The sequence below is a fragment of the Gopherus evgoodei genome, chromosome 7, assembly GCF_007399415.2.
Source record: "Gopherus evgoodei ecotype Sinaloan lineage chromosome 7, rGopEvg1_v1.p, whole genome shotgun sequence".
Lineage (NCBI taxonomy): Eukaryota > Metazoa > Chordata > Testudines > Testudinidae > Gopherus > Gopherus evgoodei.
Genome location: NC_044328.1, coordinates 90,416,283 through 90,425,029, shown reverse-complemented (window position 1 = coordinate 90,425,029; position 8,747 = coordinate 90,416,283). Strand labels below are relative to the sequence as shown.

Below are 8,747 nucleotides of genomic sequence, written 5' to 3'. Positions count from 1 at the left end.
CTCCCCACACACACACACGAGACAAATAGGAAATGACAGTAGAACTCAATATGCAATGTCGCTACGTATGACTTCTTAAACCTGGTAAAATTCACTAAGGATATGTCTACACTACGAAATTAGGTCGCATTTATATAAGTCAATTTTTAGGAAGTGATTTTATACAGTCGATTGTGTGTGTCCCTGTCGTGGTATAATACCCCACTCTGAACCTTAGCGTCCAAAAGATGGGGTACCAGCATGAATTCCTCTAAGCTCAATTACCAGCTTAGTACTTGTAGCGCTGCCACCAACCAGGAATTCCAGTGCCTGGTACACTCTGGTCCCCCCAAAACCTTGCCCAGGGACCCCCAAGACCCAGTCCCTCTGGATCTTAACACAAGGAAAGTAAACCCTTTCCCTCACCATTGCCTCTCCCAGGCTTCCCCTCCCTGGGTTACCCTGGAAGATTACTGTGATTCAAACTCCTTGAATCTTAAAACAGAGAGGAAAATCCACCTTTCCCCCTCCCAGACTCTCCCTGAGAGAGAAAGTAATCCTAACACAGAGAGAAATTAACCTTTCTCTCCCCTTTCCCTCCTTTCTCCCCCACCAATTCCTTGGTGAATCCAGACCCAGTCCCCTGGGGTCTCACCAGAATAAAAAAACAATCATGTTCTTAAACAAGAAAAAGCTTTTAATTAAAGATGGAAAAATAGTAAAAATTATCTTTGTAAATTTAAGATGGAATATGTTACAGGGTCTTTTAGCTATAGACACTGGGAATACCCTCCCAGCCTAAGTATACAAGTACAAATTAAAATCCTTTCAGCAAAATACAAATTTGAACTCCTTCCAGCCAAATACACATTTGAACTCCTTCCAGCCAAATACACATTTGCAAATAAAGAAAACAAACATAAGCCTACCTCACCATATCTATCTAGTACTCACTATTTTGAACTTATAAGAGCCTGTATCGGAGAGATTGGAGAGAAACCTGGTTGCACGTCTGGTCCCTCTGAGCCCCCAGAGTGAACAACCACCAAAAACTAACAGCACACACAAAACTTCCCTTCCTCAGGATTTGAAAGTATCCTGTCCCCTGATTGGTCCTCTGGTCAGGTGATAGCCAGGCTCACTGAACTTGTTAACCCTTTACAGGTAAAAGAGACATGAAGTACTTCTGTGCTATTAACTCTTACTTATCTGTTTATGACAGTCCCCCCTAAGTGCATTAAGTTGGCAGAGTGCATCACAGTACCGTGGCTAGCATCGACTTCCAGAGCATTGCACTGTGGGTAGCTATCCCACAGTCCCCGCAGTCTCCGCCGCCCATTGTAATTCTGGGTTGAGTGTGCAATGCCTGATGGGGCAAAAACATTATTGTGGGTGGTTCTGGGTACATGTCATCAGTCGCCCCTCCCTCCATGAAAGCAACAGAAATCATTTTGTGCCTTTTTTTCATGGGGCCACCATATTGCTTTCAGCAGATGGTGCAGAAGACTGCTAACTGTTGTCATCAAACAACCACTTCCACTGCCATTCTGCTCTCCTGCTCTGGCGCAGACAGAGCAATAAGTTGGAAAAACTGGCATTCCAACCACTGCTTCCACTGCCACTCTGCTCTTCTGTCTTGATCGATAGCAAATTTCTCCATGTTGGCTGTCATGGGCTCCCGCTTCTGCTGCAGCTCTGCTCTCCTGCTCGCATGAATCCACCTCGCAAGTCCTCTCATCATTCTCTATAAATATCTATTGTCATGGCATCTCTCTATAAATATCTATTCCATCATCCACCGCTTCCTCTGCAACTCTGCTCTCCTGCAGACATCCTACCACAACAAGCATGGAGCCCGCTCAGATCACCGCGGCAGTTATCACTGTTGTAAACACCTCACACATCATCCTGCAATATATACAGAACCAGAACCTGCAGAAGCAGGTGAGGAGGTGATGGCAGCGCAGTGATGAGAGTGGTGAGGATATGGACATAGACTTCTCTCAAAGCACGGTCCCAGGCAATGTGGACATCATGGTGCTAATGGGGCAGGTTCATGCTGTGGAACACCAATTCTGGGCCCAAGAAACAAGCATAAACTGGTGGGACCACATAATGTTGCATGTCTGGGATGAATCCCAGAGGCTGCAAAACCTTTGCATGCGTAAGGGAACTTTCATGGAACTCTGTGACTTGCTTTCCCCTGCCCTGAACCGCAAGAATACCAAGATGAGAGCAACCCTCACAGTTCACAAGTGAGTGGCGATAGCCCTCTGGAAACTTGCAACGCCAGACAGCTACCGGTCAGTCGGGAATCAATTTGGAGTGGGCAAATCTACTGTGAGGGCTGCTGTGATCCAAGTAGCCAACGCAATCACTGAGCTGCTGCTATCAAGGGTAGTGACTCTGGGAAATGTGCAGGCCATAGTGGATGGCTTTGCTGCAGTGGGATTCCCTAACTGTGGTGGGGCGATAGATAGAACACATATCCCTATCTTGGGACTGGAGCACCAAGACAGCCAGTGCATAAACTGCAAGGGGTACTTTTCAATGGTGCTGCAAGCACTGGTGGATCACAAGGGACATTTCACCAACATCAACATGGGATGGCCAGGAAAGGTACATGATGCTCGCATCTTCAGGAACTCTGGTCTGTCTGAATGGCTGCAGCAAGGGACTTGCTTTCCAGACTAGAAAATAACTGTTGAGATGTTGAAATGCCTATAGTTATCCTTGGGGGCCCAGCCTACCCCTTTATGCCATGGTTCATGAAGCCATACACAGGCATGCTGGACAGTAGTCAGGAGTTCTTCAGCTATAGGCTGAGTAAGTGCAGAATGGTGGTAGAATGTGCATTCGGACATTTAAAAGCACGCTGACACAGTTTACTGACTCAGTTAGACCTCAGCAAAATCAATATTCCTATAGCTATTACTGCTTGCTGTGCGCTCCACAATATCTGTGAGAGTAAGGGAGAGACATTTATGGCAGGGTGGGAGGTTGAGGCAAATCACCTGGCAACTGATTATGCGCAGCCAAACACTAGGGCAGTTAGAAGAGCACAGCAGGGCACGCTGTGTATCAGAGAAGCTTCGAAAACCAATTTCATGAGTGGCCAGGCTACGGTGTGAAAGTTCTGTTTGTTTCTCCTTGATGAAAACCCACCCCCTCGGTTCACTCTATTTCTCTGTAAAACAAGCACCCTCCCCTCCCCCGCTTCAATCACCACTTGCAGAGGCAATAAAGTCAGTGTTGTTTCAAATTCATGCATTCTTTATTAATTTGTCACACAAATAGGGGGATAACTGCCAAGGTAGCCCAGGAGGGGTGGAGGAGGAGGGAAGCACTGGGTGGGAAGGGGGAAGGAGGGGAGGAGGGAAGGACAGGACGACACTGCACTTCAAAGCTTATTGAATGCCAGTCTTCTGTTGCTTGGTCAGTCCTCTTAGGTGGAGTGGTTGGGTGCCCGGAGCCCCCCTCCCCGCGTTCTTGGGCATCTGGGTGAGGAAGCTATGAAACTTGGGGAGGTGGGCGATCGGTTACACAGGCTGAAGCAACAGTCTGCGCTCCTGCTGCTTTTCCTGCAGCTCAACTATATGCCAGAGCATATCAGTTTGATCCTCCAGTAGCCTTAGCATGGCAGCGTGATGAGGCAGGAGGCAACCACCTCTCCTCTTGCTCCAGCCTCCTGTCCTTGCATTCATTTTGTGCTTTCCTGGACTCTGACATTGTCTGCCTCCATGCATTTTGCCGAGTTCTTTCAGTGCATGAGCTCAGAGAACATTTCATCGTAAGTGCATTTTTTTCACCTTCTTATCTGCGCTAGCCTCTGGGACGGAGACGATAGGGGAAGCATTGAAACATTTGCAGGTGCTGTAGGAAATAAAAATGGAGACTAGTACTTAAAAAGACACATTTTAGAGTATAAAGTCAACTTTTACCTCTTATATTGAGGGCTTGCTGATTTGGTGTGAGAGATCACACACGCAGGGCCAGGCAACAGAATTCGGCTTGCAGGCAAACATGGTAAGCCACAGTCTTTTGGTTTCTTTAAGTCTTTAGGGCAAATTAAGGATTAAATATGCTTGCTTTTAAACCATGTATTATATTTACAAATGTTCACTTACCAGAGGTCTGGTCTGACCCAGAGCAGCAGTTTGCCTCTTTGGTTTTTTGATAGGCTTACCTCAGCTCCTTAAGTTTCACGAGGCACTGCTGCAGGTGCCTGTTATAGCCTCTGTCATTCATGCCCTTGGAGATTTTTCAAATATTTTGGCATTTTGTGTTTTGGAACGGAATTGGATAGCACAGATTCATCTCCCCATACAGCGATCAGATCCAGTATCTCCCATTAGGTGCATGCAGGAGCTTTTTTGCGATTCTGGTACACCTCTGCTGATGAGATCTGCATGGTCATCTGTGCTGATCACCTTGCCACGCTGACCAAACAAGAAATGAAATTCAGAAGTTCCTGGGGCTATTCCTGTGTACCTGGCCAGCACATCTGAGTTGAAAGTGCTGTCCAAACTGGTTACAACGGAGCACTCTGGGATAGCTCCCTGAAGCCAATACCGTCGAATTGTGTCCACGCTACCCCAAATTCAACCCAGCAATGTCAATTTCAGCGCTAATCCCCTCGTCGGGGAGGAGTACAGAAATCAATTTTAAGCATCCTTTAAGTCAACAAAAATGGCTTTGTCATGTGGACAGGTGCAGGGTTAAATTGATCTAAGGCTGCTAAATTCGACCTAAACTCATAGTGTAGACCAGGACTAAGTAACATCAGCTTTGTATAGCATGCCTGCTTGATGTCATTAAGTACACAAGGTATTTGGTTTAGAATGTCTGAAGTAGAACAGGTTGTTAGAAAGTAAGTGGAGTGGAGAGTTCTAAAGCTAAATTAGGGGAGACGTCAGTTCAACATATTTGAAATCTAATGGATTGCATGGCAAAAATATGTTAGAAGAATGGAATGTGAACCCACAAAAGGTGACATACACGTTTATATTCCTCCTGTTCCATCATGTTGCATTTTTTCATAAAATTTCCCTTACTTCTAATCCTTGATTTGTGATTTTTTTGTTAACTGAATAAGATATTAATGACCTGTGCCCAACTACTCAACAGATAAATAAGGAATATGGGTGTGAAGGCAAGTCTATATTAAGAAAAATCATATTGCCTGAAACTTCATAGTTCCTCTAGTAAATACTTACCAGTAGAAAATAAGCCCTTAAACAGGGAAAGATGGGTTTTGTTTTCATTTGTTTTTTAAGTGCGAGAAAGGTACAGTATGTTAATTTAACATATGGGGAATATTCCTTAGATCAAGAATCAATGCAGATAAAATAAAAAATGATCCTCAATTTCATTCACCTTTCAAACACCACACTCATTCAGCTACTTGGCACCATTTGAGGACAAATCTTCTTGCAGAGTAGGTGGGTAGTTCAACTTCTAATATTCACTAAGGAACAGAACAATGATGCCCTCTTCTCTCCCATCCAAGTTTGCTCCTATCCTGAGGGACCCAACAATAACCACTACAATGAGCCTGTTGATCTCCTCTCTTTTATACTTAAACATTTCTTTAAGCTTTGAGAAAATTATGCTCCAGAATGCATTGCAAATTAGAGGAAAAAAGCCTTTCCTAAAGCTTTCCGAACTGCCTCAAGAGATCACACTCCTCTTGCAACAAATGCTAATCTCACAGGATGGTCTCTCACATGCTTGTTGCCTTTTACCATCTCCTGGTATGCACACTGTGCCTTTTAAACTTTAAGGAAATGAGATCATCAGGCTCAGCTTCCCAGCAGGGTATGTAAACAAGGCTGGAAGAGTGTAGCAGACCATTCCTCCTCAAGTGAAGAAGACAGCAGGTGAATAGAGCAAAGATTAGGGAAGGAGATACCTATAATTTCTGGTAGCTTTAGATAAAATTTTAGCATCCAAACATATGGAAGCTTCTTAAATTGAGTTTCCATTCATTGCAACATTCACCCATCTCTAATCATTGCCCTGTGCTAATTCAATACTAGCAGCAGTGTAGTCTGCAGAAGCATGTGGAGTCTTGCACCACTGTATCAAACAATGTAGACACTCTTTAGTATTCTGAGGTTTTAGTGGTGCAAATTCTCATACTTTGCAAAATGCCATCACACTTCACAGAGTGCTACCAGAGCTTTTCCATGGAAAGGTTTCCTGTTAGCCAGCAGTAAATCAGTTTACAACGTACTGTTGTCTTGCACATTTCACCCCATATTGTATTGTGGTGGATCCCATCACCTGAGGCAGCATTACCCAGTTCACAAAACACATGATGTCATGCAGTCACACACAGGCTCATGCAATGTAGTCTAACTCACATCAATTTATATAGCACACAAGACCTCGTCAGATTAGATGCTAGGGGACAGAAAGGTAGCTGAACCCCACACTGGATTTTCAGAAAGTAGGGGAGATCTGTCCCTAAAATACTGCCAACACAGAGACAGAGAAAGTGTAGGTGTTTCTGAAACAATTTTGGTGGGACATTCCAACTCATCCAGAAATTCCAGGTCTTGGCCAGCTCAGCATAGTTCTCCATCTCCTGTTTACCAAACACAGATTCTAGCCTCATTACTCTCAAAGGATCTGAGTGAATGTGCATGGCTGCATCTTACCATGGATAAGAGTGACATAACTGTTGGCAGGGGGAACTACTGAGGAGTGGGCAGACATCATGTCTGCACCATCTATGGAATTTGAATACTCAAATTTTCTTTAAAAGACTTGCAGTCTCAAATTCCTATTGGATTTAGCAATGCTCCTAGATTCCCAGATCACATGATATCTTTCAGATGGCAGCCATTCCTTTCAAGCATGAATACTGCACAATCATATCCATCCTGGTTAATTCCAGGTTTGATTACTGCCATGTGTTCTAATCAGAGTTAACTCTGGACTCTGCCACTGCCTCCCTCCTTAATAAAGCAGTGCATGCCAGCATGAACACAGCATGTGCACTCAGGTTTGCCCTGTATACCTGTTTATTTCCATTTGGATTTCAAGATGCTGGTAATATTTTTTATAAATGCTGAATACATTGAAACCTGAATAATCTGAAAGGCTGCTTCTTGCCATGTACCCCTGAGCAGCTGTTAAGATTGGCTGGGAAAAGCTTTTCAATAAAGACCTACCTGTTAACACTCCATATCCAGTAGAAGAGTACTTCCACTTGAGGGCCCCATCTTTGGAATTTACTCCACCTGGCAGGTTCTTGGAACCTGGCCCTAACATATCCCAGAGAATAAGGCAAGAGTAATTTGTTTTGTTTGGCATTAGAGTAAATGTTTAGTGTAGGGTTTTGTTTTGGGTGGAGGGGTTGTTTCTAATTAAAGGGTTTAATGCTGTAGATGCTCTAGAAATTAAATAAATAAATATGCCTCTATCCCTGAGTTTTCACAGTCCCACAACCTGGTAAGAAGGGATTTAGAGTTACAGATGCTGTTGTTTATGGAACCTTAATTTTAAATTCAATTCTAAGGGGATTGTTTCCTTTAAAAGGTTAGCCTTGAATTAAAATTTACTACCTTTAAAATGTTCTATGCCTATGACATGCTAACATACATTTTTCAAAAGTGACTAGTGATTTTTGGGTGCCTAGTTTGAGGTGTTAAAAGGGGCCTATTTGTCAGATGCTCAGCATTTTCTGAGAAGCTGGTTCTTTTAAGATGTACTCAAAAAACTTAGGCCCCCAAAATCATGAGTCACTTTTGAAAATCTTGAACATCAGGTTTATTTTTTCTTAATAATTGATTTGTTTACAATATTTTTCCTGAAGTTTCTTGATCCAGGAGTAGAAGAAACTTTTTAGTAAAAATATGGGGATATGTGCACATGCTTTTAGGATTCAGTGCTTTTAATTATTGACTAGAACAGAAACTATTATAATGCAAACTAATTATTTCAGGCAGCATGTGTCAATACAGTGTGAGTATTACATAACCACTGTAGAATTGCACAGAGAAGATGACATAAAAAGGTCTTATTTATACTGGTGGAAGTTATTGTACTGACATTTGAACCAAGCAATTTCCCCTCCAGACAGATGACCCAAGGAGGAGTGGGGAAGGGGAAAAATGGAAATTCTCTCATTCTAAAGCTGCCTCCCATTCACTTTTACCTTGTGCTTATGCCAAGAGCCTGGAGAACTTTTAGATTAGGCTTCTGAACACTGCATTCTATGATTTTCTTCCCAGTGAAGAACGTACTTAAAACTTTTAGTTAACTTTGCCTTCTTGCAATATTTAATTCATGCATGGCAGGCAGGGAGTTGTTCGCTGCATTTGAACATTACATTTTCAAATTTTTTCACTTGCGCTGGCAAGAACAATCTGCTGCAGATGAAGTGGCAACCAGAATTTAAAGAGCACCTTTGGTCCAAGCTAATCCTGTTCTCACAGCTCTTTTGCTGATTCTGGAGTGTAGTGGGAGAGCTTTCTATTCCCACATAAGAAATCCAGCTTTCACAGTGACCTCTTACTTGTGATTAATAGACATAGGGCTAGATTCCCTCTAAACTGCTCTCCATTGAGGGATTTACCCTGGTGCTGCTGCATGCATTCCCCCTGGGATTTGGCCAGCAGAGGCCTGTTGGATCCATAGGAGCTCTGCCAGCAAATGTTCTGAATCATCATGGGTTAGATTTTGAAAAGCACTTAAGTAACTTGGGAGCACAATTTACATTGAAAGCCAATGGGACGTGTGCTTCTAAGTCCCTTAAATGA

General features: G+C 43.3%; 1 long non-coding RNA gene across 1 annotated transcript in view; it reads right to left on the bottom strand.

Annotated features, from left to right (window-relative positions):
* Positions 1-3,817: 3,817 nt before the first annotated feature.
* LOC115654814 overlaps positions 3,818-8,747 on the bottom strand; it is a 48,080-nt gene continuing 43,150 nt past the window's right edge. The window contains exon 5 of the long non-coding RNA XR_004001272.1: positions 3,818-3,852. This is a non-coding gene — a long non-coding RNA (uncharacterized LOC115654814). The remainder of the gene's footprint in view (positions 3,853-8,747) is intronic.